The sequence below is a fragment of the Ictalurus furcatus genome, chromosome 3 (genome assembly GCF_023375685.1).
Source record: "Ictalurus furcatus strain D&B chromosome 3, Billie_1.0, whole genome shotgun sequence".
Lineage (NCBI taxonomy): Eukaryota > Metazoa > Chordata > Actinopteri > Siluriformes > Ictaluridae > Ictalurus > Ictalurus furcatus.
This window is the reverse complement of record NC_071257.1, coordinates 25,145,446-25,172,040: the sequence shown is the minus strand read 5'-3', so window position 1 is coordinate 25,172,040 and position 26,595 is coordinate 25,145,446. Positions and strand designations below refer to the sequence as shown.

Here is a 26,595-nt window from a genome sequence, read left to right as displayed (position 1 = left end):
ATATTAAACACTGCGGAGAAGTGAAACTTTATAAAGAGGAGTTTGTGTACCACGGAAGCATGACAGTTGCTTGAAAGGTTTAGTTTAATTTAAGTTTATTGTCATTATATGCTGAATTGGCACGCTTGCAATGTAGATTCTGTTGTTTATTATAACAGAAGTGATCTATTAGTAATGAGGCCTAATTAAAACACTACGATCAAAAGTAAACAGAAGTATAACCATATTCCTAAAGGCAGTGAGTAACAGAAACCACAAGGTGCAGTAAAAGAGAGTTTTTATTATTAATTTAGGACTGTAGTTTAATTCAGTACTTTTGGCACATCCATAAAATGTAATGCATACATACTATTATATAATGTAAACTTATATATATATTTATTTATTTATTTACACATACATTCTCACACATAAAATGTTGTATAAATATTTATGCATTATTTTTATGGATTCACGAAAAGCACTGAATTAAACTACAGTCCTAAATGAATAATATATATTCTGGTGTGTGTCTGTGTGTATTGGGTTCTTTTCAATCTTGCATAATTGGACAAACAGTTGTGTAAAGTTTTAGTCTGAAGTTTATATTTGTAAAACACCCAGTTTGTGGATTTTCTTTTAAATAACCAAAAAAATGGTACCGAACGCCACCCACCCCCATTAATCGAAAAATATTCAGCCAACTAATCGATGATGAAAATAATTGATAGTTGCAGCCCTAGTTTGGTTATTTAGTCCCTCCAAGATTTTGCGATTTTGCAATCACAGAAATTAATGTACAATCAAGGGAACTCTGCAATATTCAGAGGAGCTTGCACTTTTTCTAAATTACCACAGATTTTTCGCAGATTTGGGCCAAGACTCATCATATGACATCATCACAACACACATTCAGCCAAAGCCCTCTTCGATTCACGTGCACCGAACACGAGTCCAGCTAAAAGGTCTCATTTACCAACAAACATCACTGCGAAAGACCGTACAAAACAATTTAGTGAAATTGCAATTCCGGTAATTCAAGTAGTTTTCTGCAAAAATAAAAGCACAAAAAAACTCTAAAAGTTGCATCACCATTTTGAAAAAGGCAGCAGCAAAATCATTCACAATCACAAAAAACTCAAAGAAATCCTGTATGGACTGATTATTTGATTTGACCACTGAAGAATTTAATGGCATAACACAACACAGTCTAAAACACTGAGGTGTCACAGGCTTTTTAGATTTCTTCTATATATTTTCTATTATTTCTGTGACATGGTATACTGATAAATAGTTGGTGAATAGTTGCTGAGAGACATTCAACTTGTAAAAAGGTTTATTGCATTGAAAATGAGGTGTGCATAAAATTAAACAAACATAAAATTTTGCTATTTGACAACAGCAATTGTAACATTTGTGAGTGTATTTTGTCTTTAATTGCATGTGTAAGTGGCTTTAATGATGTCATTTTTCTATTTATACATTCTCTTACAGTTCTAACGTGGAATATATATAACAGTCATTGTGCTAGCAGATTAACAAATTAAACCACACCATTAAAGACATGTTTTTTTGTTTTTTTGTTTTTTACTTTTTGCAACAGTTTGAAGTGCCTCTTTAAAAAATATGCGTATTTTCAACCACTGATATCTGTGTGGTGCTTTTTCCCCTCAGTGTCAACTAGCTAAGTATTATAAACTACATTACAGGATTTGAGATAGAAAAAAAATGAATATTGCGCTGTCCTTTAAAAAAATAGACTAAAATACATAAATGCAAAATTACAATGGAATGATGGTGTAATAGCACTGTGTGACATGAACTGATAGAAAGAAAGAAAAAAGAAAGAAAATGGTATAGATAGTACAAACTACAGTAATGAAAAATAAATGATAAACTGCAGATGTTAATATGAACATAAAAAGAGAACTGACCAGCTCCTCTGATTTTCTTAATAATATAAGCTTCTTGATGTATTATAGCCAGGCGATTGTGTTTATAGAGCTGTAGTCACAGTTTAAGAGACATTTAGGTATTGATTGAAGGGAATATATTTTTATTAGTGAGTCAGTGGCAGTGCCATATAATAGAGTTTAAGAACGTGCCCTATATGGATGAGTCTGTGTGTCTGGGTGTGTATGCGTGCATGCGTGTTTTCAGTGTAATATGCTGTCTGAGATTCATGTCTTCTTCTGATGAACTATTAATCAATAAGATGAGGCTCCAATTAGTTGCAAAACACTACCAGTTTCTAACATTGACTACTGTATTGAATGGCTAACTAGCTAACCAATATGATGCTAATATGATAATCATTTTCCCATGCATCACTTTAAGTTGAGCTTTATACACAAAAAAACAGGCTACAAAGAAACAGGCAATATATATTACACAGGATATTATTCATATTTCACAGTGATTTACCCAATGTCACTATTGAAAGAAATGAGAATAAACAGTAAAGTTAATCAAATTAGTGAAGTTGGCTACCCATTTGAATAGAAATAAAGTATTTGTATCAATTTTCTGAGTGATTTTGAGCGGAACTATATATTTTAATGTGTGTCTTGCCACCCAATCAACACCGTCCAAAATATGAAAATATGTTTGTTTCTGCTACACTCTGCTATTTTATCTCTCAAATTTAGTGATATTTGTAACATGACATCTATGAATTAAAAACTCCACAGATGTTCAACAGTTTCATCTTATTTACCCTTTTTCTCAGGTCATGTGTGTTAGGTCAGTCGAGCGCTTAAATGTAAATGATGTCATCTAGCATGTCATTCAAATATTAGTATTTGTATGAGTTTTTTGCATTGTACTAGCCCGAAAGTACAAAAAAGAACTTTACAAATGTGTTCTCTCAGGAGTACACTGTGTCTCACATAGAGCCACCTTTATCTCTAATGCTGTCGCACTACCTTGATTCCCTGACTAGCAGGTGAAAAGGCTGAGAAAATGAAATAGGTTTGGATTGCACTTTCAAATCCATTTTACCACAAATGCAGCGAAGAAGAAAGGTGCTGTTTTCCATTTTATACTGAAATTGTCTTAGTGAAAACATTTTCTATCAGAAAAACATTGGCCATTTTTGACAGTTTTTAATGCTAAGTGAAACTTTAAATAAAAGATGAATAATAATTGTACTGCAGTGCAGTAGAAAGCATTTGTGCATATACAGTATAAGGGGCAGTATATGAAACTTATACAATGTTTCATGCTTGTACAGGACAGCGCAGTGGTTCAGCAGGTAACGTTGCTACCTCACAGCTTCTAGGTCCCTGGTTCAATGCTTTCCTTTCACCCACCAAAAACATGCTGCTGGTGAACTGGTTACTTTAAATTGCCCCTAAGTGTGAATGTGTGCATGCATGGAGTCCTGTAATGGTGCCATCCAGGGTGTGTGTCACCATTACCCTGACCAAGATAGCACTTAGTGAAGATGAATGAATGAATACTCATTGATTGATGCTATTTTTTTTTAAATATGTTTATGCATATAGTCTTTTACTTCTGTTGTATAGTTCCTATAGTTACATTTGTATAGGTCATGTTGAAGTATTAATTTTTGTTGTTTGTTTTTTTTTTTTTGCAATTAATTTCTACTATTAGAATTAAAAATAATAATAGTAAGGTAAAGTAAACGTGTGCTGCTGTTTTTGAAAATAAAGACAGTCTTAACTTTAAAAAAAAAAATATTGACCATAATTGTCTCCTCTGTCTTCTGTAACTATTTTCCCAGCTTCCAGGAAGTGGATAGATAATGTCTCTCTCTCAGCCAACATGGAACAAATGGTACAATGTCAGATTTGTCCTTTGGAAGACAGTTTACTGGTAGTGCAAGCAACCTGGTAGTCTCTTGCCTGGGGGTGTGACAGGAGCTCAGCATCAGCCTATTTGTTTTCTGCAGGTCATGTTCATGTGTGTAATTTTTCTTTTGGACATTTTCACTTGTGAATTTTCATCCGAGGTGTTAGGTAGTTGTATGTTTAACAAGATGTAAAAATGTTAGCGATAGCTAGACACCACATTCCCTTTCAGCCTCAAAAACACTTGAATGGACCCACCATCCCTCAAGATACAAGACATCAAGCATAAAGCATCTTAAGGCACACAGGTGATGGAATGAATTTCCACTAGCTGTCCAAACAGCTGAGTCACTGGCTGTCCTCATACGTAGACTAAAGACTCATGTTTTCACCAAGCACTTAAACTAACATTTATATGAACAAAGAAATGCCTTTTCTTGTGTGTTTTCTTTCAGGTTGTATTAACCCCCTCCAATAGGGTTTTTGCTCTACGGTAGTCTTAGTCCCTGACCTAGGGCTCAAACGCTCCAGCATTCTTCTTAATACTGCTCCTGTGTTTCTGGTTCATTCACTACACTCACAATAGCAATATCTGACAGTCTGTAACATACCTTTGTCATACATACACAACTATGAAGGCAAGAAAAAAGCATATCTTAGATATAACTCATATAAATATCTTATATAAATAGATGAATAATAGCTAGAGAAAGGGGGCACAGTGGCTGAATGAGGTTGGGGGTTCGAGTCCCACCTCTGCCCTGTGTGCATGTTCCCCCCGTGCTTTGGGGTTTCCTCCGGGTACTCCGATGTCCTCCCCCAGTCCAAAGACATGTACTGTAGGCTGATTGGCATTTCCAAATTGTCTGTAGCGTGTTAATGTGTAATGGGTTGGCACCCTGTCTGGGGTGTCCCTCGCCTTATGCCCCGAGTTCCCTAGGATTGGCTCCAGGTCCCTGCGACCCTGTGTAGGATAAGCGGTATGGAAAATGGATGCATGGATGGATGGATGGATGAATGGATGGATAGTTAGAGAAACCTGAATAACAAGTTATCTCACTATAATGACGAATGAAAACAATGTTACTGGAAAATGTGAGAGATGCACTATTTCAAAACAGAAATGCGTCATAGCACTGAATGCAAATAGCCCATTAGTTCTGTGACTCACATCAGAATGGAAAACTTATCAAGTTATTTGCAATTATGTGCATTTCCATTATAGTTGTCGTAAAGGAGGCCTTTTTTTTTAAATTACCATTCTGAGTTATAATACACGAATGATATACGGAGCATTTTGTCCATCAGTTGGTGCCATTATTAATCATGGTTAAAATGATTATTATTATTATTATTATTTAAATTGCCTTTCACAACCCGTTTGTAATGACCATGCAAAAGTGCGTTTTCCCTTCCTTAATTTCATTTGGACCTCACTGCCACTCCTACCTCTAGCACGATTCCTGCTTTATCTGATCACCTGACACGCCTCCTCCTCTCGCGCCGTTTCCGCGCGCCCTCTGCCAGACGAGCAGTTCAGCGCGCGCATAGCAGCGCACACACTTTCGCGCACTGCACAGCGGGAAGCGTGTCCAAGCGTGCACTTTGAGAGGGGGTAAAGAAACCCCACGGAGCTCCGTTTCCTCCCGCCCGTGCGTTCATTCATTCACACAGTGCAAATAAGTGATGAGACTGAGAGAAACAGATGCCGACGCCGCCGCACTTCTCCTTCACGTTCCGAGGGAAGCAGATCTGAGAGCGCGCGCGGTGTTTTCCTGCGGTTCTCAGACGTGTGACTCACGGCGCTCCTGCTAAACCACTCTGCTGAAGGTACAGCGATGATTCCGGCTCCCAACGCCGACTGCATGCAAGGTATTGTGTGTGTGTGTGTGTGTGTGTGTGTGTGTGTGTGTGTGTGTGTGAGATTGAGTGAGATTGAGTGAGAGAGACTGTGTGTGATGTATTTGCGCGGTATATCGCGCAGCGTTTGTCTTATTTGTTTGTAACCTAGAACGATGTAAATTCACATTACAGCGCATAGTAATATGTACAATTTACTTGGTTTTTGGGGCTAGTGGTTATATTGCCTGTCTTAAATGGCAACATGCTTTCACACCGGATTAGAATTGACAAACGTGTAATAGAATTGGCAAACTTTCCCTGGTATTGCACGGATTATCCAAAGGGATTTGTAGGCAATAAACCTGTGCTCAGGGCGCTATCGAAATTCTTTCAGTTAAAATGCGTTGCGTGGGATTTCCACTATCACTAAGTCTGGTATTAATAGGTTTATGGGCGAGAGACTGCAATACTTACTATCAGGACTAAAACTGGGATTTAAGAGCGGAGGAAGTCCTACTTCCATGGGTGTCAACAATGCACAATGTACAGGGAACAGTACAGTACTGTTTTATATGTGTTATGGTGTTTCCAACCTGTTGTTCCTTTTCTAACCTAATATTATGAATGTAACTGGCCAAGCTTTAGGTTTTCAGTAGTCCTTATTTGTCTGTTTTGGCATCAAAAATGATCTTCAGAGCCTTTCCTGGCAGAGATCCAAGCTTTTAAACTAGCACAGTACACATATATTGCTTTAATGATCAGATATACTGTATGTGCATAATTGCCTCTCTGTAAACTAATGCAAATCCTTTGTGTCATGCTCTGATTTATACTTAAAATACTGGAGCTCAGGTGTACTCATTGTTCACACAAACCAAAACTAGGTGCACGCCCTCAATATAACTTCTTATGATGTGAACATTTTCCCCCCACAACCTATAATGAAAATAGACAGGTAGCCTATTGTTATTTTGGGGGTTTTAATTTTTGCCTTTTTTTTAGCCTGGCTAAGACATATCCATGTCTTAGAACTGAATTCGAATCGTTCAATGATTTCTTTAGTCCATGTGACTAAAAAGCAACAATCCTAGATTGAAGCACTTGGTCCCCCATCCTGTTGATGCCACACTCTTGACTTTCCTTGGTTTCAAGTGCCTGTTAAGCTCTCTTAGAGCGGCATCCTGCCTGATTCTCCTTATTAGCGGTGCACAAGTTAATGAGCGTGTAATTGAAACAGCGCTGTGTGCTGTGGGTGATACGAAAGGATCCAAGCTTATGCTTCAGTGAGTCTAAGCTACTTAAGTGTTGAAGGTCCAGAGTCCTGTAAATCTGTGATTTCCCTGTTAACACGCGTCTCAGTCTGGGCACTAACTCAATGGTTAAATCAGGTATGGCAGAGAAGAAATCAGCAAACGGCCCTGGACTCCAGGATCACAGTTGGCCAATGTTGTCTTAAGGTCTCTAGCATTATAGGTGAATAGACCCAGGCAGGCCAGATTACATGAGTCTCGAGGGATCCACACACCTGTGCTGACCCTGTGCCTGCCAATTCATTATAGTGACTAAAGCCTATCGTCATCGCATCAATATCCATTTGGAGCTCCTTTCAGTGAGGTCAGAGCTTTTTTTTTTGTCCTAGTTAAGTAGATTAGCCTGCTGTAGGTGTAAATCAAGTAAAATAATTTAACTTGGACAAAGAGTTCAAGATTAGCTATTTGAAGACGAAGCAGTATATCCATCTTCTCAGTGTAGCTTATCAATGGAGAGGTGCAGTAGCGGTGTTGGACTTGATGCCAGCTTGAGTTAAGCTGGCTGCTTCCAAGCAGCTGATCTGTTTAGTGTTGAATCTTTTTGCCATAGGCTTAGTGATTCTCGTTTAATTAGAAAAATATGTGTAGGTGGAGTGTGTTTATTTTTTATTTACTCGTTTTGCTGTGTCAAAGAAAACATTAATGGCTGTTTGTGTTTATAGCATATCATTTATTTAAATGAATCTGTTTTGCATGGTGAAAGCACATCAATAGCCACCAAATGCAGGTTTTCAGTGAAATATTAAGACTTTACTACCAGGAGCAATAAAATTACTTTTAATAAATCCTACTGACTGTAGCCATAACACTGGTGGGGAATTTGTTCATATACTCTTAAAAAATAAAGTTGCCAGAAAAGGTTCTTTAGAGCGATTGGATTGAAGAATTATTTTTAAGAGCCTTTTGAGGAATGAGTCTTTAACTGTTTTTGGTGGTTTCAAAATGAACTAAAGAATTATTTCATGCCATAAATGTTTAAATCATATATAAGATTCTTTATGACTGGAAATGAATTTTCAGTTCTTTCAGTTTTAACTAAACCATTGGTGTGAATTACTGCCATTGTAATGCATTCTCTTTTCCCTTGTGGTTTTGCTTATCATGGAGGATAAAGGATAGGTCTGAAATTCTCATCAGTTCAACACATATGTAATATTTATTAATCATACTGGTTAAAAAGGTCAGGCTTTTTGAGAAACCATTCATTACCATTGCATAGACTTAAATTGCTTCTTGTGCTTAAAGTTGAACACACAAGTATAAGTAATGAAGTGTACTAAATACTAATATGTAGCTGCCATATGTGTGTGCATGTCACTGATCATTTAAATATGAACACCCTTACAATTAACCATGCATTGTTTTAGCCATAGTTTCAAATGATACCTAATAAAAGGACTGCAATATTTTGTTGTTTTATTAAGCTTCATTGCTTTATTCTTCACCGCCAGCATCACGGTGGATCCGGAGCCACTCGCATACATTTTCACACACTCCTTTACATCTAGGGGCAATCTATCATAGCCCGTCCACCTACTGGAATGTTTTCAGGAGGTTGTAGGAAACCAGAGAACCCAGAAGAACCCACACAGACACAAGGAGAACATTTTAAACTCCACAAAGACAGTAACCCGAGCTCAGGATCTAACCTGTGACACTGTGCATTTTTGTAAGTGCCAACAAAAGAAACATACAATACTGATCAAAATCAAACGTTTTGCTTTAAAGTGGTGAGGTATTAAGCTATAGTGTTCTTATTTTTGTGTTGTTTTATTAAAAAAAAAAAAAAAAAAAAAAAAAAATGAAAACATTAACAAATACATGTCGCATGCCAGTTGCACATTTATGGAATTGAGATGAATAAAGCTGAATTCATTTTCTGATAACTTTAACAAGAATGTAGTCAATGTATGAATGTCTGGAAAATTTGCAATTGCTTGTAAGTCATTTGGCTCACAAAAAAAAAAAAAATGTATTTGTAGCATTTTGGGAGTGGGTAACTCAGTCTGGTCCATAAAAATAAAAAAAGTGGCACAACATCCTCCAACGCAATATAAGGCACGTTCCTTTCCATGCCCACTCTATCTCTTTGAGTGTAACAATAAATGTTTGTATTTTACAATAATTGTTCCATTGAAGAGTAGTAATATATTTAATAGATAATGCAAGTCCAGATCTAGGATTAAACAAACAAGAGGTCTTAAGCCTTTATTTTTACCTGCTACATGTTTTATGCATGTTCAGTTCAATAAATTTTGCCTTGAATTCTGCACGTATTTGTATGTACACACTGTTAAATAAGTGAGATAAATGAGAGCCCAGGTCTTGCATGTCTTGCAGTAAAAGCAGTACTAATGATAGTTTATTTTGGGCTGATACTATTTCATGTTAATGTGGTCTTCTCTGTTCGGTTATTCTTTATTCGCAGTGAAAGCACGCATCACCGGTCGACCCATGCAGGGTTTATTTGATTCAATCAGAGACACAGTTAGCCTTGTCGAAGTAAATTATTTGGCTGAATAAAAAAATGGAGTTTTCTAATACCACAAGAGTGCTGCTAACTATGCTGTAGCAGAAACATTTTTTGTTTTAGTTTATTAACCTGTCATTAGGCTTGGGCTCAGGTAGGAAACAAATGGCTCACATACCGATATGTTTAGACTGTGATGAACTCCTGAGTCTGGCATCCAGAACTCCATCTTGATTAGACAATTTTAGCCTAAATTTGAAATGCTGCACATGCATAGTTATGGTTGGGTGCATTTTAGCTATTCTAAATGGTATGGAAACTCCTTTTTGACCCACAAATACTGTCTTCGGTATAACTGACACACGTGCCCTATTTAAAAAAATGTTCATGTATCTGAGGGAGATTATGTAAAGTGTTTGCCCTCTAGCCATTGCCAATGGACAACTCGGTCCACAGGGTGGCAGAATTTTAAGCTTAAAACTGAAACTGATGTTGTAATTATAGTCAATCGAACCCGACAAAATGTTTCACTGGGTGTTCATTTGAAACAAATGATGCATGAAACAATTATAGAATGAGAGATTGTCCCTCAGGGAAACCTTTTAAATGTTCTGTGTAGAAACCCCTTTAAAATCTGTAACTGCTAACCAAAAAAGCCTATGAGGAACTCACTTTCTTCTAAACTCTAAAATAATTCATGTCCACATTATAAGTCAGGACTCTTTTTTTTATATATATATAAATACAATGTGTAATGTTTTCTGCAAACCCAGGGTTCGTTCACATGTCTGGAGAAATATGGAATTTAAAGGCACTTATTTACAGAAATGGGAAAGTACAGGAATTCAGAAACTATTGTGGGAAAATGTGGAAGGGAGCCACGGTTTAAATGTTGGACCCGTGGTTTACCGCCCTATTCCAATGATGGACAATGTGTTGTAATATAGGAATGAAACTACAAAGTAAATAATTTTGCTATCTTAAAGCAATGAGAGTACATTTATAAAATCCTTACAAAATTGCCCTAACATCAGCAGCTAGATGTCCATCATCATCAGATGAATCCATTACAAACTCTTGATATCATCAATGTGCTCATAGAGACAGTGCTTTATGTGAAGGAAAACATTCCTTCATGGGTGTTTCGCACTGAAGAAGACAAAGATTTGTATTCACAGTACATCATTACACAATCTTTTGTCAAGTAACTTGAATCAGACTTCAATTAGAGAAAACATGGGGAAGCTAATATATTAATATTTTATGTTATTAAAGGAAGGGAAAAAAGAGCATGGAGGAATGGCACATTTTTAAACATGTAAATGTATTCAGGTTTTTTTTTTTTTTAAGCATGTGTGTGTTCGTGGGGTAGTAGACAATTTTCCCCTCAGGCTGTTGAGAAACTATCATGAAAGCTCTGACACATTCAGTTCTAATGTGTGCCAGATTCAATCTCTGGCCCGTAATATCTACAGTTAATTAATATTCTCCTGCTGGTGACGAGAATTAGGGGTCGTCTGTAGCAAGTACAATGATCAGAACTGAAACTCTGCATGAGCCAAAAAATTAAGTTCATATGTAAATGCATTAATGTCACATTAGTATTGTAGTTGTAATGTTCTGTAATGAGCAAGAGTAAACTAGCATATATATATATATATATATATATATATATATATATATATATATATATATATATATATATATATATATATATATAATATAAATATAAAAATGTATGTGTGTGAGAGATTGGGTACTTGTATTTATTTATTTATGAGTGGGTTAGTTGTTATTACTTGAGTGGTTTTAACCGGACCTTTTGGTACTTAATTTCGTTCCAGCTCATGTACATGTGTTGGAATGATAAAAATCCTTGAAGAAAACAGTGTATGGCCTAAAGATAATTTTGCTGAAAATAAATCTTCTTGAGAGTTCAAGCAAATAAATGTTTTGTCCTTTGTAGCCTTATCACTGCTTTTGGTAAATAAAGTCAGGGGCATTGGACAAACGTTTACTTGAATCATTGGATCTCATTAGGCAATAGACCTTAAACTGCATTGAATGTGCTGAGGGATCTTAAAGTCTGGTAAGTCAGTGATGTTTCAGCATTAGGGGTTGAGAGAGACACTTATTTGAGGCAGATTTGACAGATACTGTATGTGTAATGTGGATTCAGTGCTCTTTGACTACATTTTGCTGCCAGTTATCGTACATCCAGGTGGAAAGCTGACATCTGTTATAAGGACTTGCTTGTAAAAGGTACTTTGTTATATCCTGTATAATCCCAACTGTAGCAGAGCTTTGAGGGAAATAATATACTACACTGATAGTAACTGTTTAGGGGTTACTACTAATTCTAGTAATGCATTGGGGAAAAGAAGTCATGTCAATGTAGTGCACCATGTATACAATATGTTGGATATGGCAGTTGGTCTGGATATTAACACAACAGCTGTGGTAGTAAAGTACATGCACATATATGGAAAGGACATGTAGAGATCCAGAACCCACCCTCTGGTTAAGAGTGATGCTGTGTGTCTAATCTTTGATTAAAGTGGTCATGTGTCATAGGTGTTTGCGCCAGCTGAAGTAATTTTTCCTCACAGTGAGTGACTCAGACTACCTGAGGCTACAATTATCACATTGCCCTCATTTGATCTTTGCATTTTAACTTCAGATCTGCAGAAAAAAGAGACGACGACGGTAAATAAGTGGGCATGTGCAGCATGAGGGGTATAGGCTTCTACATTGTACTATACTTAGTGCTGGCTGATGTATATGTGCTAGAAGGGCTAAGCTGTCTCTCTGTTTCAAAGGGGGGTGCGGGACTAACCAAGAACAATAGCTCCACCAATGGTCCTATGTAAAAATACACAGAATGAATTGAAATAGAAGCTAGGACTGGGTCCCCCCGCCCTTTAGCCCAGACTATATATTTACACAGCTGTCACTGACAAACATGTCGAGCAAATGTATGTGCATTGGTAGTAGTTTATCTAAGCATGTTTCGCTGACAAATCCATAACATGCCATCATTAGTGACTGAACATGCACAATAACCGATAATCCTGAATAAGGCAAGTTTTCACTGAAGTGCCTTTGGAGGAGAAACTAGAATTAATTGACTAAGCACACGATGTCCAATCAAAGTACAGTTTACACAAAGGGAGGCCAGAATGGAAAATGGTGTCATTTGACTGAAAGTGCTGACTAACAGCAAGCACAGCTTATTCTGTTTACAGTGCTTACTATTCAGAAGAGACACCGCAGGATTACAGACTTGAAACAATTGATTTTAAGAAAAAAAGCAATCATGAATGGTGTTGCCTACCTGTTTTTCAGCGAGTGTGCCCCTGTGTGTAGGAGTTTGCTATAACGCTCAACCCTAATGGTTTCCTGGTAGATTTTTTTGAAAGTCTTCTCATTTACTATGACTAGCCATAAGTGAATATACAGTCATACATTAATGTAACATCCAATGTGTGTTCTCACCTCAGACCCGGTCTTCCCAGGACAGACCCAGGATCTTCTGGAAAATTAATGAAAATACCTACATACAAAGTTAGACAGATTTTTTTTTTTTTTTTTTCTCCAAAGACTGGCCTAGATTTGAAACTTTTTGTGCCCGTAGAGATTTCTGATGAGCTCTTTCTATTAAATTAACTCAGATTTGGATTGATGGGCTCAAACTGACCACATTTCTGATTAGCCCTTTAAGGAAAGTAAGTAGATTAGCTGCAGTGCTTTGCCTCTATTCTGTCAATCTTGCAAACCGCCCAAACATAGACATCGGCGTCCTTAATAGCTCCGAGCTCTAGCCGAGTGCCCGTCGCTAATTCAGTAAGTCTCCTGAGATCTCATTTATTAGCATCCCCAGTGTTTGTATTTTGAAGCTCCTCCCCAACCTCTTTAATGCTGTGAAGTGTATAAAGTTAGCATGCAGAGCCCAATTTGTTTTTGTCACACAAGCCAATCTACTATATCTAAGACAGGTCACTTTAACTACCAGTGCAGGGGCAGAGATTTTGCATGTTCATGCTCAACTAGATTATTCAAGCGTTGTCTTCCTAATCCTAGAGTAAAGATCATATGTGGTTAACTGTGTAGCAGATGTAAAAAGGAAAAAAAAGTTCCTATTGATTTTCTCACCTTGCAATGCCTGCAGTAAACCTGTAGCATCAAAAGTACCCATCTTTGCCTGGGCAGGAGGAAGAAGACTCATTACAAAGCTATAAATTCTGATCAGGTTCAGTGTGTCCATGCAACAGGATGACGGGCTGTTCTGTTCAGTTTGCTGTCATTTTGCAATAATGGGATGGTTGAGGAGTTTGGGTGAAGCAGGGAGAAAAAGGATGATGGTGGTGGAGTGATGAGGAGCCTTCTGACACTTAATTTGGGAGATTTTAAAGCAGTTTTTCTGCCCCTCAATTACGGATTCTGAGGTAGCACATGCCATCATCTCGAAAAATTACAAGGCGAATTTATCATTCTGCTTAATGAATGGTGAATTATTTATTCATGGGTTTTGTTTCCTTTAAGTTTCAGGCAAAGAGCCTATCTAAGGATGAGTCCTGTATTATTTCACACTCTGTGTCTTCATGCAGGCCTTTCTGTGTATGTCTCTCTTGTCTTTTATTCCTCTGGGGCAGCATTCCTAGTGTATGTATCCTTCTTTCTGTCATTCATTTTCTACCAGCTTTTCATCTGAAGGCTGCTGGATGGTCCCCCACCCTTGAAATATCACTGATGTCTAGTTTCATGTTTATGGTAATATGCTGTATTCTGTTCTAAGGGCCTCAGAATCAATGTTTTGTGTGTGAAATAATTCATAAACTTATTTCAGTTCAAATGTATTCCATTGCAATGAGACTATTCACTTAATTGTCTAAACACTTTTATATTCACTTAAGAGACTAAACACTTTTATTTAAAAAGAAAAAAAAACTCTAAGGAGATATTAAGATAATGAGGGCAGTCATTTGTCTGGCACCTTGACGAGGTTATGAGGAAGTGGCCCTGGACTCCTTTTATGCGCACACATTATGCATATCAATTGGTGTCATAGCAACTGGTGAAAGCCTTCATTAAATGCCGAGCAAGCCTTTTGTATACTATTAAAGAAGCAAAAGCAAAGACCAACCTGTATCAAATGCTGATTGGTAGATTTGACTTCACAAGCTCAAAACAAAATTTGGAACAATTTATAAATTAGACAAACAATGAGACTGAGATTACTCTTTTCGGAGTCTAACATTGGGAAGATATTCTGAGGTACGGTACCAAATATAATCTAATGCATGAGTGCTTTTTTAAATTTAAAACTCCGCTCACATTGAATAGGGACACTTTTTTTTTTTCACTAGTTACACAACAGAGCTTTATTCTGTCTTTCACACCGTTTTTGTTCCCTTCACACACAGATTACAATGCTGAGCACAAGCATTATTGCCAAATCTGAGACACTTGCAGGCAGTATTTCTCAGATGAAAATCCGAAAACCATGGAGGAATGAGACATTCGACTTTTTCTAGCTATACAGTTGTGATATCAGTGTTGAGCAGTAGCACAACACTGAATTAGCTACATTATCCCAGCGGCTTCCTCACCTATACACATTGCCACTAAGTAGCACACAATACAATACAACAATAATATGTTAGCATTGGCAAATTGCTATGGTATAAGGTGAATAAAACACCTCAGCACCACCCCATTGTTGGTATTTTTTTTTTTTTATTTTATTTTTTTTAAACCTATTACAGCATATACCATTGTGGTTTATTAGTTACCTTTGTGAGTAGTCTTGATAAACATTACAGTTCACTGTGTTAATGTATATTTTACAATAATCATTACTGTACACATAAAAACAAAAAAACGAGACCTGTACTAGTGTTTTTGTATTTTCTAAAATGAAAGTAACTGAATCCGTGCCGTTGCCAGACCAGGTGGTTTACATCAAGGATTCTTATGACGTTCATACATGCCCTCTGCAAGATGGCATCTCTCTGCGTTTTTCACTTGCAAAGCTGATCCTCAGTTGACACAATAGGATTTTCCGTTTCTTAAATGGAAGCAGCTTTACAGTGATGAACCAGAGTCAGCACTTACGGTCAGCCAAGTTGTTGCTTGTATATCTCCTATAATGTTAGCTTTATGAACATCATGAAATAGTACTGTTTTACATGCACATTGTACTTTGCATTGCTTTATGCAAAATTATGGTGTGTTTTTTTAATTTGAATTTTGGTGTGTTAGTCAAGGTCATTGAGGAAGGGAGGATGTGAACCTCTAGGATAATGATCTTCTGAATGGAGGGTAATTGGAGTCATGCATTTCAGTCGTTTTAGCAATTCAGTGCTTTCTGATCCCTGGTGGATCTCGAGTAGACTGCTCAAGCAAGGCATGCAAAAAATATAAATGAAGTGAAATTGTTTTGTATATAGAGACTGCACAGTGGCACAGCAGGTAGCCTTGGCCCCTCACAGCTCCAGGGTTCCTGGTTTGATCTTGAGCTTGCGTTACTGTCTGTGTGGTGTTTCACATGTTCTCTGGTTTCCTCCCACTTCCAAAAACATTAGGAGTAGGAGAATCGGCTATGCTAAATTGATGCTACATGGGAGTGAGTGTGTGAATGGTGCCCTGAGATGGACTGGTGTTTTATCTAGGGTGTATTGCCACCTCTTGCTCCAAAATGGGTTTCTAAGATGGATCCACTGTGACCCTGACCAGGGTCTAGTTGTTATTGAAGATGAATGTACAAAAATGATTGACTCATTGGCCTGCTCTACCTCTTGTTTGGAAAGTATCAAATTGTCTATGCTCTTTAGAGTGTGAGAGAGTAATTATTTTGTCATATGAGCTGCATTTTCATTTTTATTTATTTATTTATTTAGCTTGGAGTTCTTAGCTTCCTAAAATTGCACTGCTTGGAACCTGCTTTGATGGGGAAACATTTTATTTTACAGTTCTACATAGAAACGTTTAGGGTTCCACCAGAGGGACAAGCAAAGTAGTCTTAAAGTAGGTCCTGTCACACTGAGTGCGATTATGCGATGCAAATATTTGGCACGATTATGCGCTTGAATCGAATCTATGGATCCCTATGGAGCTGTTCACACCGGTTCACAATCACAGCAACATTTTTTTCCCATCCAGTGTGTCGATTTATTTATTTTGTTTTTGAAAAAAAATTAATAAAACAGTATTTATTGTTTATTATTTATTGAAGCGGTCTGTCCAATTAGATTTGAGTTTTAGATCACGTGCCCGGAGACCCTGCTGTTGCACAAAAGGGTGAGATTGATGGCACTATAGCACAGAAAGCGGTTTTGAAAACTGAAGAAGAGTGTTCCGGAGTTGTGGGTTTTGTTCAGATGGCCTCAGGTAATTGTACAGGATACAGGCTGCTTTTACTATGCAATCAGCAACTGTGGGGCTGTAAATGCCGCTGAAAGACTCTGAAGTGTCTGCTGAGGATGCAGAAGCAGTTTTCTTATTTTTATTTTATCTTGCACAAATAATCGGGTTTTGTCCCACTACTGTGTTGTTGCATTATATTTCACTTTATTTCATTCATACTAAAACAGCTTGATGGGCTGTTTTTTAAAAAAAATAAAATAAAATTCTGCCTCCCTTTCTGGGTAGAATACACATAAGAAAAGTTAGTGTAACAAACTTCATAACAGGCAAGGAAGAGGCGGGAACCAGCTGAACATGAAGTTTAATAATCAACAGAACTCAAACATAAGACCATGGATCGATCAGCTGCATATGGGTTGCACCACCTTTCCTGCAGGTGTGAATTAGCTGAAGGCGATCAATCATTTCACGTTTGATGTGTAAGCACTTCACTTTATCGCATCGTGCTCCATGTGAAAGGACCTTTAGGATTTGAAATACATTTGTATATAAAGTATATCTAATATAAATATTATCAAGTGGTTACTGAAGATGAAATAATTAAATTGTTGTATAGGATATTGTTTTACCCGAATTCAATTATAAACAGTAAATGGTATATGTATGTCCACCATACATTTTATTCAAAGATACATTCCCCTATGTATGTATGTATGTATGTATGTATGATTTACTGACAAGGAAACGCAAACTGTATGTATGTAACTATACGTATGTTTGTATGTATGTATGCATGCATGCATGCACAGAATTTTAAATTGATTGGAAATGACTGTTGGCTTGTTAATATTACTGAGAAGGAGACCCAGAACTTTCCTATCTGTTTAATTTGTGGTGACTTCAGCTTCACTGGCAGAATTTTAAGCAACACACTTAAAATTCATTGCCCAGCAAATTAAACCATCAGCTCCACAGTCAGAATTAAATGCACAGAAATGACTCATTTAATGTCTGATTATCCTATAATGCCACATCATAAACAATGGCTCATGCTCATCACCAGATGTTGCTCCGTTTAGCAAGATAACAGGTTCAATCATAGGCAGAAGGTGGCTTGCGACGCACGTGTACCCAGACGCAGACGGATTTGATTAAAACGTGCAATTCCAGAAAAGTCCTGCTCTCCGAATCATTATTTAAAAGCTCTCTCAATTCTAGAGATGCGTCTTCATTACGATAGCAGCTGCTTAGCACCGATAATGCTTGCTCATTTGCCGGCAAGTCCCTCAATTTCTCTGCAATGATAATGCGTATCTTTCACAGAGGCGTGGATGGCGGGTGCACTATTCTCCGTATGCTCACAGGATTACAAAGGTTAATCACTAATTTGAGGCTTATTGTTGCTAAATAGTTAAGGACCTGCATGGACTGCTCTTGTTGGATATAAGCGTATAAGAGCCTGGCCGTGGATTGGATTTTCGTGGAAGTGTGCTGATTGACAGGTGTTTGATGTCTGCAACTTTCCTCCTATGTGCAGAATAGTCCTATGTGTGCATTTCCTATGTGAAAATGCACAAAACACTTCCACACAGTTCCACAGCTAGTTTTTGAGTTTGCACACACCAGATTTAATTACTATCTAGTCTGATGCAGGTTAAATAAATAATGCTAGTGTGGCTGAATTTTCTGAATGTGGAAAATGTTTCAAGTATGAACTATTTATTATTATTATTATTATTATTATTATTATTATTATTGAAGCAAATACTTTAAAAATGTCAAGAAAATGTTTACATATTAATGTACACCAATAGAACGCTCCGTTTCATAATTCGGATGCGATAATTTTTTTGATGTACAAACAGAAAAGATTTTGTTTAATGCAATGCGCCAGGCTTAAACCAGCAGGCCTAAACAGCCTATGAACTCAAACGATTCTTGGATCCAGTGCCTTTCTTAAGCTGCAGATCATGTAGCCAATCATTAAACAATTCACAGGTTGTCACATTCTATGTTCCAATGCATAGCGGAGCTTGTTATAATGCCAGTCCAGCACTTTCACATCTGTCTCTATAATGTGTGAACAAGGAAAAGCATTGACATGTGCTGTCTTGCTGTTGATTAGTGTTTCTGATAGGCTGCTAATAGCAGTTAGAGCCATGTTTAGCAGTAAGCCTTAGCATTACTGTAGTGTAAAGCAACGGTCCCCAACCACCAGGTCATGACACAGTACTAGGTCATGGAAGAGCTGCTACTGGGCTGCAAGAATGAAAAAATGTCTATGCATTACCACTGTATTATTTATTATGCATTTCCCCTTTAAGAGCCACTACCCAAATTTTACATAGGTGCGATTTCAGAAAATATCGGTTCCACACTTTCAGGTTCAGCTAATATTAACATGAGTGTGAACAAGCATTGCTCGAAAGTTTCTTTAGTGGAGGAGGTGAGAAAAGACGAAACGATGGCAATAACGCAGAGACAGCTGCTGACGAGAAAAAGGGGTAAAAGAAAACCACTTTTAACCGAAAATATGTTGATTCGTATGTAAAATATGGTTTTGTCTCTACTGGCTCCAAATCCCATGTGTATAATATGTGGAGATAAATTGGCTAATGAGTCAATGAAGCCCTCAAAATTGCTTCGGCATCTTTAAACTAAGCACCCAGCATTGAGAGACAAACCGTTGGATTATTTTGAACGCTCCTCGTTGGGACCATATTATTGCAGGGAAATGAGCCCAGAGCTCCCACTGATTGTTATGGTGAGTTGAAATATTTTGTCCCCTGCCTACCCTTACCCCCCTCCAAGAAACCGGTCTGCGATAATATTAGACCCCTGGTGCAGAGAGCCTTCAGCTGAACCGGAGATCTTGGACTGTTGATGAGGCTTGTTTTCATAGTAAGAGCTGTTGCCAGTTCTGTAGAGCTGGAGGAAGAGTGGATACAGATGTTTGCCAGCTGGTCTCATTCAGTGAGGTGGTTCTACATCGAGAAGAAGTCTCAGTGTGACAAGTTAAGCAGCACTGCTTGCTTTTTAGGGATGTTTGAGTGCTGCATATGCTTCAAGTGCTCATCTGACTGTATTTTCAGATAGTAAGCATAATCAGTATTTCAGGTTTATTATTTTATGAACTCTAGTATATTATACATATACACATACACAAAGTTTCAGCCATATACTTCCAGGCCATACTTTATTAAATATTTTAATTATTTGACCGGTTTTCAGTTAGGGATGCATGTTATGGATTTAAAAAGTACAAAAAAACTTATTACTGCACATCTATTGCAATATACTATAATAAATATGTGAACTTGTGGAATGTCATGGTTTAGATTAACCTGAAGTAATTTGAACAAAATTAATAGTATTTTTGGAGCATTTTTGGGCCAATTTTTCACATGCATATGCTATTATAAAATGTAAAACATTTTAATTGAATCATCGCAACCAAGAACCAAAAATCTCACTCGTACTCCACTTATTCACATGTTGGCATGTGTATCTGCTGATATCGGCTAATCATTAAGTATGAGTTCTGAGTTTCTATTGTGAATAAATAAAAGATACTAGAAGATATTGCACAACATAAGTTGTGGACATGTTATGTCCACAACATAAATTTATTTACTCAAAGGCACAACCATTTGCCAAACTATAACCCCAATTCTGAAAAAGTTGGGACAGTATGGAGAATGGGGAGAAAAAAAAAAAGCAAACAAAAAGGGTTATTCAAAAACTCCGTTCACCATGTACTATATTGAAAATACAATATTAACACATTATTTGATGTTTTACTTTGTGAATTTAATTTATTTTTGAAAATATACACACATTTCAAATATTGCAATATTTGAAAATTATTGCACTGTAACACACGCCAAAAAAAAGTTGGGACAGTCGACCGTTTACCACTGTGTAATGTCACCTTTTCTTTAATAACACTTATTAAGCGTTTGGGCTCTGAAGACACCTGTTGGTTAAGTTTAGTAAGTGGAATTTTCCCCCATTCATCCATTATGCATTTCTTCAGCTGCGCAACTGTACGGGGCCTTCGTTGCTTTATTTTGCGCTTCATAATGCACCACACATTCTCAATCAATCGGAGACAGGTCAGGACTGCAGGCAGGCCATGCTCGCACCCTCACTCTCTGCTTACACAACCATGAGCTTGTAATCCGGGCAGAATGTGGTTTGATATTGTCTTGCTCTGGATGGCAGCATATGTTGCTCCAAAATGTGTACATATCTTTCTACATTAATGGTACTCTCACAGATGTGCAAGTTACCCATGCCATGGGCACTGACACACCTCCATACCATAACAGACACTGGCTTTTGGACCTGATGCTGATAACAGCTTGGATGGTCCTTTTCCTCTTTGGTCCTTTTGGCCTTGCCCTTTACGCACCGAGATTTGACTGGATTCCTTGAATCTTTTAATTATATTGTGCGCTATAGATGGTGAAATGCCCAAAATCCTATGATTTATCTTTGGGGAATGATGATCTCAACTTGTTGGATAATTCGCTGATGCATCTGTTGGCAGATTGGCGAGCATCATCCCACCCTTGCTCTTGAAGGACTAGGCCTTTTCTGGAGGCTCCTCATATACTATGATTAGACGATTGCCATACCTGTTTCACATCACCTTCTTATTTCAACTTGTCACATCGCTTTTTTGGAACATGTTGCGTGCATCAATTTCAAAATAAACTTTTATCTTCAAAAAAAACTATGCGGCTGATTAGGTAAAACATCAAATACCTTGTCTTTAAATAAAAACAACAAAAAAAAATCCATATAATGTAAAAGTACACTTGCAACTCCTTATTGTTTTTATTAGCATTGTCCATACTGTCCCAACTTTTTCGGAACTGGGTTTGTATTAATTTTATAATATAGAATGATATATAACAATTTAATTATGTAATCTGTCTTTTAACATAAAACTTATAGTATATAGATATTGCATCATTATAATATTATTATGTTATGCACGTGTGTGTTAATTGGAAATTTGTTGCATGTAAATACCTTGTTCAGAAAATCCACTGAAAGGAGATATGCGCATGCTCGGTTCACAAGGGATTGTGGGTGCTAACAGCTGCTTATCTGTAGCTAGGTATTTAGGAATGGCAACTTGGGCATACTTACAACAACTGTGTATACAGGACTATTCCAATGCCTGTACGCATATAAACATCGTATTCGGAATATGGCTGCAACTTGAATATAGACCTTAAATGGAATTTGATGTGCATGTAAACATAGTCATTGTCTGACTTGCGCGTTCTCTTTGTCCTTTTTGAGCCAGACCAGCATTGTCATTAACGTTACTTAGTGTTACATTACAGTGAGGGGGAAAAAAGTATTTGATCCCCTGCTGATTTTGTACGTTTGCCCACTGACAAAGAAATGATCATTCTATAATTTTAATGGTAGATTTATTTGAACAGTGAGAGACAGAATAACAGCAAAAAAAAATCCAGAAAAACGCATGTCAAAAATGTTATAAATTGATTTGCATTTTAATGAGGGAAATATGTATTTGACCCCTCTGCAAAACATGACTTAGTACTTGGTGGCAAAACTCTTGTTGGCAATCACAGGTCAGACGTTTCTTGTAGTTGGCCACCAGGTTTGCACACATCTCAGGAGGGATTTTGTCCCACTCCTCTTTGCAGATCTTCTCCAAGTCATTAAGGTTTCGCGGCTGACGTTTGGCAACTCGAACCTTCAGCTCCCTCCACAGATTTTCTATGGGATTAAGGTCTGGAGACTGGCTAGGCCACTCCAGGACCTTAATGTGCTTCTTCTTGAGCCACTCCTTTGTTGCCTTGGCCGTGTGTTTTGGGTCATTGTCATGCTGGAATACCCATCCACGACCCATTTTTAATGCCCTGGCTGAGGGAAGGAGGTTCTCACCCAAGATTTGACGGTACATGGCCCCGTCCATCGTCCCTTTGATGCGGTGAAGTTGTCCTGTCCCCTTAGCAGAAAAACACCCCCAAAGCATAATGTTTCCACCTCCATGTTTGACGGTGGGGATGGTGTTCTTGGGGTCATAGGCAGCATTCCTCCTCCTCCAAACACGGCGAGTTGAGTTGATGCCGAAGAGCTCCATTTTGGTCTCATCTGACCACAACACTTTCACCCAGTTGTCCTCTGAATCATTCAGATGTTCATTGGCAAACTTCAGACGGGCATGTATATGTGCTTTCTTGAGCAGGGGGACCTTGCGGGCGCTGCAGGATTTCAGTCCTTCACGGCGTAGTGTGTTACCAGTTGTTTTCTTGGTGACTATGGTCCCAGCTGCCTTGAGATCATTGACAAGATCCTTCCGTGTAGTTCTGGGCTGATTCCTCACTGTTCTCATGATCATTGCAACTCCACGAGGTGAGATCTTGCATGGAGCCCCAGGCCGAGGGAGATTGACAGTTCTTTTGTGTTTCTTCCATTTGCGAATAATCGCACCAACTGTTGTCACCTTCTCACCAAGCTGCTTGGCAATGGTCTTGTAGCCCATTCCAGACTTGTGCAGGTCTACACTCTTGTCCCTGACATCCTTGGAGAGCTCTTTGGTCTTGGCTATGGTGGAGAGTTTGGAATCTGATCGATTGATTGCTTCTGTGGACAGGTGTCTTTTATACCGGTAACAAACTGAGATTAGGAGCACTCCCTTTAAGAGTGTGCTCCTAATCTCAGCTCGTTACCTGTATAAAAGACACCTGGGAGCCAGAAATCTTTGATTGAGAGAGGGTCAAATACTTATTTCCCTCATTAAAATGCAAATCAATTTATAACATTTTTGACATGCGTTTTTCTGGATTTTCTTGTTGTTATTCTGTGTCTCACTGTTCAAATAAACCTACCATTAAAATTATAGACTGATCATTTCTTTGTCAGTGGGCAAACGTACAAAATCAGCAGGGGATCAAATACTTTTTTCCCTCACTGTACGTAGCCTAGCATTAATGTTATGTTACATAATGATAGACTAGCATTAACGTTATTTATGTTGAGACTTGTTAAAAAAAAATGATCTTGAGAACAGGTGAACGTCACGTACTGCACCCTGGGTAATGTAGTTTATGTAGAGTAATTATGAATCACCCGGAACCTGATATAGAGAAGGAAGAAAAGAGTACTGGCATCTCATGAGAAGTGCCAGTACGCAAGAAAATCACAGTACGCCAAAGAGTAAAATGTAGAAGTGCCGGTACTGCATACCGGTGAGTACCAGCCCACTTCAAGCACTGGCTACAGTAGCACCAGTAAGCATCTGACAAACCTTTTGAGGAACCTCTTTTGTAAGTGTGTGTGATTTTAATGTGATGTTATTTGAAACTTCAGAGCCTGCCTTGAGTTTTAATCAAGTTAAGTTTTGCAGTTGTGCACACCTCTCCTACAGTTTTCCATAATTGAGCAATATAGCTCCTGCACTGAGACTGAAGAAGTGAAATAAGATTAGCGCTGTTTGTGTGGCTTTGATGATGTACAGGCTGGCTGCTGCACTGCTTGACCTCATCTCGCATTAGTACACTGTGACCCATGACCACAGATGGCTCATTCTGTAGCTTACTGTAGTCCTTTACACAGCTGTTCAGTTTCCCTTCCAATCTCATGCTTTCGATTTCAAAATAGTTTCTGTGAAAATACAAGGCTTGGATGCAATTTAATTCCATTGTGCTTTGCTCTGCAGTCAGGAGAGTCAAGACATCATGGAGATATCTGTTTGCTTCCCTTGGGGTCGATATTGTTTCATTTTTGATAAACTGAAAAGAGCTACTTTTATAAACCTTTTATTCTTACTTCATCAATCCAAGGTTTAAAGATTATGTTTATAATCCATGTTTCACTGTGCATAAAACCGTTACATAAAAATGCAGGTGTTTATGATTATTGAAACTTTTATAGAGGATCAGATGGAGACACATGATCATTCACTGGTTAAAAAATAAATTGTGTAATTTGTCCTGTGGTCAAGAGATTGAGCATTTTAATCCTGACTATGCCACAGCCATCTGTGGCCAGAAGCCAAGGCAGCAAAATTGGCCATGCTCACCTATTCTTTCTCCTTTGTCAATCACAGTGACACTAATAATTCGTGGGGTCATGTATGTGTAAGAAGGTGCATACTAGTGCCTTCCTCAGTGTGCGTGTTATACTGCTCTGTGACAAAGCATGAGTAGCAGTTTGAAAAAGTTCGGAGGAAACACGTGTTAGCCTTCTCTCTCTCACTGGTTGTTTAATGTCCGATGATGGCAGAGAGCTGGTTGGTGGGTGGGAACTGGCAGGAGACCAAATTAAGTAGAAAATAGAGCGGGAAAACCAGAAACATTTTTTTTCACTTTAGCATTAGATGTTATTTGCCTTAAGTGTGTTGGCATTTTATATTATTGTCCTTTTATATTATTTTAATTATTATACTTTCTATTCTATACGTGCACACTTCTCTTATTATATATATTTTTATATTTTATTTAATCGCACTTCCTTCTTTATTTTCGACTCTTTTGTTTCTTTCTCTGTGTGCATCTCAATCAACTCTCTAGTTCAGTAGTCAGGGCACTGATCAGGGAGACGGCCATTTTAAGGGCCGTCTCAATAGCAAAATCTTTCCATCCACTGGAACCTTTTCTCTCGAAAAAAAAAAAAAAATCCTACAATGCACCGCAAAAACCAGGGCTCATCGATGCTCATTATGCTAGAAAAAATCGCAGATGAACTCTCAGCTATGTTTGTCTATAAATGTAAGTAGATTGTTATTGTTGTAGCTCTCAAAGGATTAACTTTAACTTTATATGTCGTTCTATGTACGGTTTTTAATGATGGTGTTGGATGATTTAAAAAAAAAAAAAATCCATTAGCTAGCCTTGAAGTAGCATTACAGAAACATGTGTGATTAAGCTAACAAATTTGACACATAATGTCAGAAAGATATCGGTCCTGCCTGTTGTTAAATGTCAGTGGTGACACTTTACAATGCAAGTAAGTAGTCATGTCGCCAAAAATTGAGTCATCAGTGCCCCTGTGTGTAGTGTGCCAGGGTCCTTACCAGAGCCCGAACTTATGTACACGATATACTGATTCATGAGCTAGGAAGCTGATTGAGATGCACTCTCTGATTTTACTTTGTAAAAGCTGCATTATGTAAGAAAGGTGATATGTACGTAAGGATTATGTATCATTTTTATTAGTAGTATTAGTATTATACTATTACTGGTATTATTAATATTAATGCTAATCCTATAAGTATTGTTATCTGTTCACAGATCTATTAGTGGAGTCATGCCAATAGTGTGAATTTCACTTGCTCCTGTTCCCATTAATATGAAATGCCTTTTGACTTTGTTGAAGAAAGGCATCAGTGTGCAGAAACCAGTGCTCTAATCAATTTACTCTTACCATGAGAACAGACTGAGCAGCAGGCAAGACTGAGGCAATCCCGGGCTCTGTGTTTGTGTGGTCAGAGCTGTAGACTGCTAGGCTGCTCCTGGCAGACCTGCATGAGTCATCGGAGTCAAGCTTGAAGCACAGCTATAGTGGGTTTTATTTTTTTCTTTCTACCTCAAGCCTGCACATGATTAAGACTAATCTACTATCATTACCAGATTTATCAAGGATTGTCAAGAATTTTAAAATAAGCTTGTCCACTTCGATTTATGCCTTTGGAAATAAAGTGCTGGTGGATAATGGTTTGACTGCTGGAGTGTTTTGTATTTTTAAATGCATTTCATGCTTCAGGAGAAGTCCACATCATCTCTGCTAGACAAGGGAGAAATAAATTATGTAAGTTCAAGTACGGGAA

At 37.8% G+C, this 26,595-nt stretch overlaps 1 protein-coding gene across 1 annotated transcript in view; it reads left to right on the top strand.

Moving 5' to 3' along the window:
• The first annotated feature begins 5,202 nt into the window (after positions 1–5,202).
• The window catches only part of hs3st1l1 (heparan sulfate (glucosamine) 3-O-sulfotransferase 1-like1), a 43,965-nt gene continuing 22,572 nt past the window's right edge, over positions 5,203–26,595 (top strand). The window contains exon 1 of the mRNA XM_053621677.1: positions 5,203–5,663. The gene's annotated coding sequence lies outside the window, so the exon portion shown is untranslated. The remainder of the gene's footprint in view (positions 5,664–26,595) is intronic.